The 9,789-nt window shown below is 39.3% G+C and overlaps 1 pseudogene; it reads right to left on the reverse strand.

The window, feature by feature from the left end:
* Nucleotides 1–2,932: 2,932 nt before the first annotated feature.
* Nucleotides 2,933–3,421, reverse strand: LOC149150264 (elongation factor 1-alpha pseudogene; annotated as a pseudogene).
* Between the last annotated feature and the right edge of the window lie 6,368 nt (nt 3,422–9,789).

Here is a 9,789-nt window from a genome sequence, read left to right on the forward strand (position 1 = left end):
CTTTTCGCATTATTCTTAGTGCTTGAGGATTCTCTTTTGAAACCTATTCCAGACTTGTCATGTTGAGGTTTTTGATTTTTCAGAATAGTCTCAAGTATTTGAGAGCTTTTACAACCCTTTTTAATTTGCTCCAACTCCTTTCTCAGAGACACTATTTCGGTCTCGCGTTCTTCACAAGTCTCTTCCTTTTCTTTAAGCTTTTCTTCCAAGAGATCTTCTCTCCTTCTTATTTCCTCGTTTTCCAATTTGAGAGAAATGATTTTGTTCCGTAGTTTCTCATTTTATTTAATGGCACTTATTAACAGTTCATCTACATTTCCTTCCAGCCTTGAGTCAACATCATCTGCGAGTGCCATGAATAATGCTTCTTGGCTTTCATCATGATTGCTTTCCTCATCTGATTTCCTTTTGATGACCATAAACTCATCCTCATCAGACTCATCTTGCTTGGAGAAAAAGTTATTCTTATTGAACCCTTTCTTTTTATGTGCTATTCTTTTAGAATTTCTTGCATCATCACTGTCATGTTTATGAGGACATTTTGCTGCATAATGACCTATTTTACCACATTTAAAACAGATAAGAGGATATTTGCCTTTAAGCTTAGATTCTTTTTTCAGCGTTCGTACAAATTGAGCCAATTCGGATTCCACATTTGATTCATCACTACAGTCATTCCTTTCTTTCCCCTTCTTTGACCTTGAGGCCTTGAATGCTGCATCTTTGGAGCTTGGGCCACCTTTCCTCATTTCATAGGCAGTGAGAATTCCATGGAGTTCATCCATTTTGAGGGTATCTAGATCCTTTGTTTCTTCTATAGCGCTTATTTTGGAGTCAAACCTGTCTGGAAGAGACCTTAATACCTTTTGAACAATGTTACTTTCTTCAACTTTTTCGTCCAATCCTTTCAGGGAATTTACCACTTCAGCTACTCAGAGGAGGTATGTTGCAATATCTTCTTCATCTTCTATCCTCAAACTTTCAAATTGTCTTCTGTGAGTTTGAAGCTTTGCTTTTTTGATTTTCGAGTCTCCATCATACAAACCAACTAGCTTTTCCCACATTTCTTTGGCCGAGGTACAGTGAATGATTTTTGTAAACTCGGAATCAGTGATTCCATTATAGTGATGGAGTTCATGGCCTTTGCATTTGCAATGTAGGCTTTTCTCTCATCTTGGTCTGTTGGAAGAGTGGAAGTAGTTTTGTATTCATTTTGAACAAAATGCCAGACTTCAGGTCCAAGGGACATTAAGTAGTAAGTCATTCTTTTCTTCCAGAAACCAAAGTTAGTGCCATTGAACAAAGGAGGTCTTCCTGATGCTTCGTGGTTTCTCATCATGGCTGCGGATCCTTCTTCAAGCTGTTAGGCTAGTATGAAGAAGCCTACTCTGATACCAATTGTTGGAAATACTGAGAGGGGGGGTGAATCAATGTTTCTTACTATTTTTTTTTTATTTGTTTTAGTGATTGCCAACAACCTATATAGATATGTATATGTATACACAGGACACAGAAATCAACAGCTGAATTTAATGCTTTTATTAAAACTCAAGACAGTGCAAAGAAATAAATACAATATACGTATAAATCTGATTCTGAGTAGTTGCCAAGCTCCAACTTGGACTTCAGTGAGGCTCCAACCTCCAGAGCACCAACTCTGTTTTGTAGTGGTTCTGCATTTAGAAGCACCTACCCCAATGACTTCAGTCCTGTTCAGTTCTGAGGCTCCAACCCAACCTTGGTATAAACAGGTATGCTGCTGCACTCTATTCAACTGAGGTTGTCTCACTCCTGCTCTTCTGCCTCTGCTGCTTTTGCTGCCTTTACAGCCTCTGTCGCTTTTTCTGTCCCTTTTGCCTCTGCCGCTTTTTTTGTCTCTTTTGCCTCTGCTGCTTCTACTATCTCACCCTCGGGTTCTTCACCACCATAACCACACCAACAGTTCTTTGTTTCTACTGTTTTATACATTCCCATGCCTTTGTCCATTTGTTTCCGCTTACACCGTCTCTTAGGCTTCCTCCTCAGTCGCTGTCGTTTCCTCTGACTCGCTTGATCTTTCAGCTTCCCTCCTTGATCGCTGTGACTTCCTCTGTGCTGGCTTTTCATTCAACTTCTTGGCTTTACGGTCACTGTGTGTTAAAAACTGTAATCCAGGCCCGTTTTTTCAATGATAACAGGCATCCACAGCCTCCTGTGCATATATGTTCCAGTCCACTTTTCGCCTCCGATCGTGTTAAACGCATGTATGTAAGGTTTTGGCCGCCGATGTATATTTATGCCGTGGATAGTGTTAAAGTATATATATATATATATATATATATGTATGTATATATATGTGTGTTTCTCCTCCAATCACGTATTCTGCGCATATATATATATATATATATAAAATCTGCCTTTGCTTCGCTGCATAAGCCTATGTGCTTTAGGCCCTGAGCGCTAACTCTAAATCGCCATGTGACCCGACCATATGACTCGGCGCTCTCATTTAATCCTCCGCCTGACCCCCACCGTCGATCGCATTACGATCCGACGGTCTCCGTTACTTCTATCGCACGTTAAACCCTGTTCGTATCCCTGCCGTTGATTACATTCACCGCTTGATCTAACGGTGATCGCGCCTCCCGCTTTTGTTAAGTGCTCACGCGTTAACGCGCGATCGCGGCGGTTTCGCGCCCGTCACTTCAGCCACGTGTCGCGCATTAACTGGATCGCGCGGCCATATACGGAAACCGCCTTGGGCCCAAAGGTGGTGCGGGGAATACCGCCCGCCCGCGAAACCGCCTGTCCCCCAGCCGTTAACCTCCGCGCGACTTCCGCTCCCGATCACCGTTGGATCCACCGCGCCCTGATCCAACGGCCCGCATCCCTCTCGTTAACCTGTGTGCATCTTTATCGCCCGCGACCGTTGGATCTACCCGTCGTGCTGTATCTACCGTCCATCCTTCGAAATACCCGCTTCAAAACCTCCGGTGGTAGAATCAATAATCAAAACAACACAATCGGCCTGTGATGTACCCGTAATCATGTTCTTGATAAAGTCACGATGGCCTGGTGCATCAATGACGGTACAGTAATACTTGGTTGTCTCAAACTTCCAGAGAGCAATGTCAATAGTAATACCACGCTCGTGCTCAGCCTTAAGCTTGTCAAGAACCCAGGCATACTTGAATGACCTTTTGTTCATTTCCGCAGCTTCCTTCTCAAAACGCTCGATCACACGCTTGTCGATACCGCCAAGCTTGTAAATAAGATGACCGGTAGTGGTGGACTTGCCAGAGTCGACATGTCCTATGACCACAATATTGATGTGGGTCTTCTCTTTACCCATGGTTTTCTAAAAACCAAGTATTCCTGAATCAAAAACGCGAATAAGCAGCTTCAGCTTCCCACCAAAAAAGAATCACAGAGCTCCCCTGCTTCGCTCTCCACCTGCTCTGATGGCTCTGTGTGCTCCTCTTCTTCGGCTCTGTCTGCTCCTCGAATATTGCCATATTGACATCAATGACAATCTGTGTCCAACAATGGATTTACAGTGGTTGATGGAGGAGCTATGCCAAATTTGGGATTATGGTTTGCATGGATAGCAGTCTCAGCAAGCGTAAATAGATTGACAGGGTTTTGACATTCTGAACATTTGATTTCTAAAGAAGCAAAGTTAACAATCTGTGCAAATTCAAAAAGGGAAATATGTTTACAGGAGGAAGAACTAGAACATGCAGTATCTACAGTAGAAGCATCTCTGTAATATTTAGAATTTTTACAGGCTTGTTCAATACTTCGACGATCGATAGTAGATCTTCTGGGAAAGGATAAGACTACAGAAGATTGATTTTCTTTGATGTCAGCGGAAGTAATTCATTTTGGAATCAGAAGATTAGGATTTTGTACTACCTAGTGCTCAGGGAAAGTCAAGTCTTCCCATCGGATTGTTTGATGCTCAATTTTTTGGTTTTTAGCATCAGTCATAATAACAACACTTGACTTGGAGTCTCGACTGGGAGTGTGGCGGATGGCTAGCTATAAAGTATTTGTATGGCGAAAACAACCTTTAGTACGTATGGCAATATTATTTATCTTCTGATGCATATTGAAACCAATGGTTTGAATTTGAAGGTGGAGGATTTGATCAATGGTTTCATCAAAAGTATAGATAGAGAAATTCGGAAAATAGTGAAAATAGATGAGGCCATTGGAAAGTGGAGCAACTATTTCGCCAATCAAAGAATTAGTATACTTATTGTGTGTAAGATCACGAACAACAACTAACACAAAAGTATTTAACCCTTGATGTACTAAGGGACTGATTCCTACTCTTATGCATCATAGATGCAAATATTTAGTGTTCAATCTTTTAGTCTCTGCTTGTAAAGCTTTGGGATTTAATAAAGGACTAGTCTGAATCACATCTGAGTTTTCTTGGATTTGACTAATAGACTCTTTTATGCTAATTCTAGTAACTTTTAAATGAAACATGGATATATCACTATAGACTTCTGAGGGAGCTATGACAGGTAATTCCCATTGGGCAGATGGCTGAATTTCTTCATACTCAAGTTCAGCTTGGTTTAAGACACGACTCGAACTTGAAGCAAACATATCTCTTAGTGGATTTTCTTCAGCCAAAGATTCTCTCTTCTAATTCACGGAATGAAACAGATTTCCGGAATGAATCCATTCTATATGAGTTTTAGAATAGAATACCGACCTCAAGAACCAGACGTTACTGGCTCTGATACCAATTTTAAGCAGGGGCTTCTGTCACAAGCTTGCTACTTGCTGCGTCTCTTCGATTATCTCTGATAGCCAACTCTTGGTGAACCAGTGGTGAACTCAGCGCGAACCTTTTCTCACAATTTCAGATTTCACAATGATATTACATCAAAAGTCAGATTACAGTCTTAAGGACTGCAGTGGCATTTTCCAGATCATGCAACTCATTGAATGAGCATACCTCCTAAGAACTGAGAGTTAGATCTCCGTGATGCAAGCAGGTCGAGAAATTTCTCATAGATGCAGAGCAGGGAGCTCAGACTCAGACTCGACTCAAACACACAAATGACTCTCAAACTCCGAATGCCCCTCCATCTTACAATGCTAGTATTTATAATATCCTAGCAAGTTAACCGGTTAAAACTTTTACCGGAAACCTGTAACAGATGGAATCTACTTTCGGCATGAATATCACGCAGGAAATCATATCCGAAGGACTATCAGTAATGCGTACTTAAAAGATTCGGGCAGATGGAATCTACTTTCGGCATGAATATCACGCAGGTAATCATATCCGAAGGACTATTAGTAATGCGTACTTAAAAGATTCGGGCAGATGGAATCTACTTTCGGCATGAATATCACGCAGGAAATCATATCCGAAGGACTATTAGTAATGCGTACTTAAAAGATTCGGGCAGATGGAATCTACTTTCGGCATGAATATCACGCAGGAAATCATATCCGAAGGACTATTAGTAATGCGTACTTAAAAGATTCGGGCAAGTGGGTACTACCACCTGTTATCTCGTCCCTTAAAGGCAGAGCCATATGGGGACCGAATCCGACACTACCTAAAAAGCAAGATTATATGATCTATAGACAAGACGGCCGGAATCTAGGACATCGGCTCATAATAATTACAAAGTGGATATTTTAAAGAAAACCCACGAAAACTAAAATGTACATGATATCGAATGAGTGATCATATACATCAATCACTATTATATTGCCATTCTTCTGCAGCAGCATATTCTCTGTCAGCTTCATCCATCTCTAGTAATTGTTCTATGTCGGGAGCAAATATATCATGAGGCAAGGCATCATCAAGCCATGGAGGTGCTTCTTCCAAGAAATAGCAATAAAATGGAAAATGGAATACATTTACTGGTCTCTGCCTGGGATTTGTAGAAATCTCTCCATAGAAGTTGACTTTCAAACTGAATGATGGTTCATCTTGCTGTCTATCTTGTAAGACTACTTTTGTATTAGTATGAAGAAATTCAAACTCTACAGTGTAGTCGTTTCGTGCAGCAATATGGATTTCCCAAATTAAAGTGGTAATGGTTTCCTGGAAATTAAAATGACAAATATGCTCACCTCTAGGCATATAATTAAACATGAACAACTTAAACCAAGGACTCCACCAGTTATTAGCACTATCTAACTGTGTCGCATATGCAATGACTCTGACATAACCATGTATCCTGGCCCTCTGGTGGATAGAGAAATAATCTTGCCATGTCCAATCAGTATGTTGGACAAAACCAAAATAGATGGGAACTGGTTCTCTAGACAGTGAATAATAGACACGCCAAGGCCTATCTCTATAAGGTAACTCACTATTATAGGCTGTCATACCAGACTCTGAATCAAACCAAATCTGCAAAATTATTTGGATGACTTCTACTGGTAATGACTTGACTCTTAAAATAAAACAATCCCAACAGAATTCATATTTACACTGACTACAGACCAAGACTGAACAGATTCTGGACTGACAGACACTAGACTGGACTGGACTTTTACTTGAAGAACTTTCTCCTTTGTACAGGGGTCTGAACATCTTGATGTCTTTGATTTCTGGAGCTCCTTCTCTTGTCAACATGTCTGCTAAATAATTTTCTGCACCTGATTTATAGACAATATCGAAATCAAAACCTTCTAGCCAGAGAGCCCATCTTAGAACCCTGGTATTTCCTTGTTCTAACAATTTCTTGTTGGACAAAATACCTTTCATATGTTTCAGATCAGTTCTAACTAAAAATCTGACACTTTTTAAAAACAATCTGAATCTTTGAATTCCTCTTTTGACAGCAAGTATCTCTTTGTGGGAAGATGGATACTTAGCTTCTGTGTCATCAAAAGTACCAGAGGCATATGCACAAACAAGTTCTTTCCTTCCATGTTTATGTAATAACACTGCAACCCATGTATGATCAGATGCATCTGTTTCAAGAATAAATGGGAGATCAGTGTCAGGCAGTCTTAACTTGGGAAGTTCTCTGATTTTGCTTTTTATGTTCCTTACTGCCATAGTCATCTCATTAGACCATTCAACTTTTTCTTTCTTCAGCCTTTTCTGCAAAATCTTAGTATCTTCAGATTGCTTTTCATAAAACTGACGGATGTAATTCAAAAACCTACAAATCTCTGAAGCATCTTTACCTCAAGGAAAATATCAGGAAATTTTAGAAGACGAAGAAGGATATGAGGTTGAAGCTCTATGTGACCCTGTTCAATATGCGATCCTAAATAGTCTATTCTGACTTTTCCAATTTGAAACTTTTCTTCTGAGTCAGAGAGAACTAAACCATGCTTGTACACCATTTCATAGAATTTTTCTAAACGCAGCTTATGAGTATTTACATCCTTACTAAATACAAGAAGATCATCAATATATACAATCACATACTCTACCTCTCCAAAAATATCTTCCATCCGCTTTTGGAATTCAGAAGGAGCGTTCTTCAAACCAAATGGCATTACTGTCCATTGGTATTGGCCATGTGGAACTGTGAAGGTTGTTTTATATCTGTTATCTGGAATGATACCAATTTGCCAGAAACCACTTTTAAGATCAAATTTGCTGAAAACATTGGCATTGGCGATTTTAGCAAGCAACAATTCTTTATTGGGAAGGGGATACCTGATAGGCATTAGATCCTCATTCAAAGTTTTGTTATTAATTACCAACCTCTTCTTTCCACGTTTCTGCTCACTATGTTTGTTGACATAAAAGGCCGGACATGCCCATGGGCTTTTGCAAGGCTCAATTAGGTTCTGTTCAAGCAACCGCTGAATTTCCTGTTTGCACAAAGTATGTTCAATAGGTGACATATGATTAGCACTTGCTTTCTGTGGTTTAGGAACATACCCTTCTTTATAAGGTAATGCTACAAAATATTTCTCTCTGGTCCTGAAAGTGTCTAGCGTGCTTGATGTGCAATCGTGGTGCAGCTTATCTGAGATTGCTTGTAATGTCTTTTGGCCATGTATTTCTGCATGCTTGACAATCTTTTGAATTTTGGTAAGATCTTGCATGGTATCCTGCAGATTGTCTTCTTCACTGGGCTTGACCTTAAGCTGGTAATCATTTTTTGCAGGAATCATAATCGGTCCTTCAACAGTAGTAAATGTGACTGAGTCTTTGCCAAAGGTGACTGGAAGGAATCTCTTCAAAAAATCTTGTCCCAATAGGACATCTGATCCTGTATCAAAACTGTACAAAGTAACATATGTCTGTACATGATTCAAATAAACTGGAAAATCAGGAGATATATGGTTAATCTCCATTAACTCTTTATTCACAGCTCTGAAGGACAGTTTAGTAGGCTGCCAATAATAAGAAGGAATTGCACCAAATTTGCAGCAACTACACATAGCTCCAGAATCAATTTGTGCATCTAAAGTGTATTCCTTTAAATTTGGCAATTTTATTTTCAAAGGAATTACCACTTTATCCCCTATTCCCATGATATTTACCAAATCTACTTCCTTAGATTTCATGGGCATTTCTTCTGGAATATCCTTCATCAGAATTCTTGTCAATTTGGAATTAGCATCATCATAATCAGAAATAAGACTTTGAAGTTTAGCTGATAATTGTAATATTTCTAATCTTGTCAGTTTAATAGATTATTGCAAACTGCTAATTTTCTTCTTGAGAATATTGATTTCATCCATACCTTTAATACCCCTTTTTAGCCCTGGAGGTTTGGCCTCGAGCTAGCTTTGAATATTTCCTTCTATCTTTAGAATATTTTCTGCGATCTTTATAGAATTTTTTTTTGTATTCCCTCTTTACTCTCTTTTTTGCCTTCCTTATTTTTACCAAAGGATCATCTGTTGTAAGTCCATATTTACTGCAAATGGACTTTTTGTCTGGAAATCTGGAATGTTTCTCTAGAGATTTATTGACTTTGGAACTAGTACAAAGACTTACCAAGGTCTTTGTAATATGAGCATATATTTCTCCCCATGTATAGGATTCAATTGACAAGTGAAAGACTTTTGTAATCTGATGTAGTCTACAAACCTGGATGGCAGTGCTGCAAGATAAACTTGTTTCCATAACAAGTTCTTTGAATCTTTGACTTCGTAAATCCGCTACATCCAATCTCTGTGGCAGTCTTCAAACTGAGACATTTTATGGCATTTCAAATTCATAAGAATGACTTCATTCTTATTTGCGATTTCTGTCTCACTACCACACGAGTGCTCAAGGATCATTGATGTTAATGCTCCTATCATATTACTGATAGTGGTGCCATCTGGATTATGTATAACATCTCCATTTTCATCTTTAAGTACTTCTTCTTCCATTTTGCTATGATTTTTGGAGATGACTCTGTTTCCCACCACCTGAGAAGTGTGCCTATAAAGCACTGTATGATTGTTCTGCAAGCATCAATTTCACTTTTTCCCCTTAAACACATAAGTTTGTATTCAGTGTACATCATGTGTATGAGTTGTCTAATTTGACCAACGCTCATGCTGTCAATGTTCCATTCTCTGTGAGAATCTGGGAAAAAGGTATGTGCTTCAGGGAGCTTACCTTTGCCTTCAAGGTCAGGTGTTGGATATGTACTGAACCTATGCTCGAGAGGTTCATAAATAGGAAAGATCTGAGTGTCAGGATCTTTCTGCTCTTTTTTCTTTTCTTCTTCATCCTTGAATAAGGATGCAATGGTTATTTTTTCAGTAGCCTCAGATTCTAAAGACGTGGCTACTTCCTTTGGAAAAAGTGATGGGAATCTATTGACAGGCTTGATAGGATCCTGCATCTTTATGTTT

Source organism: Pinus tabuliformis, chromosome 9 (genome assembly GCF_031772625.1).
Source record: "Pinus tabuliformis cultivar Carrire ecotype Pingquan chromosome 9, CPIR1, whole genome shotgun sequence".
Lineage (NCBI taxonomy): Eukaryota > Viridiplantae > Streptophyta > Pinopsida > Pinales > Pinaceae > Pinus > Pinus tabuliformis.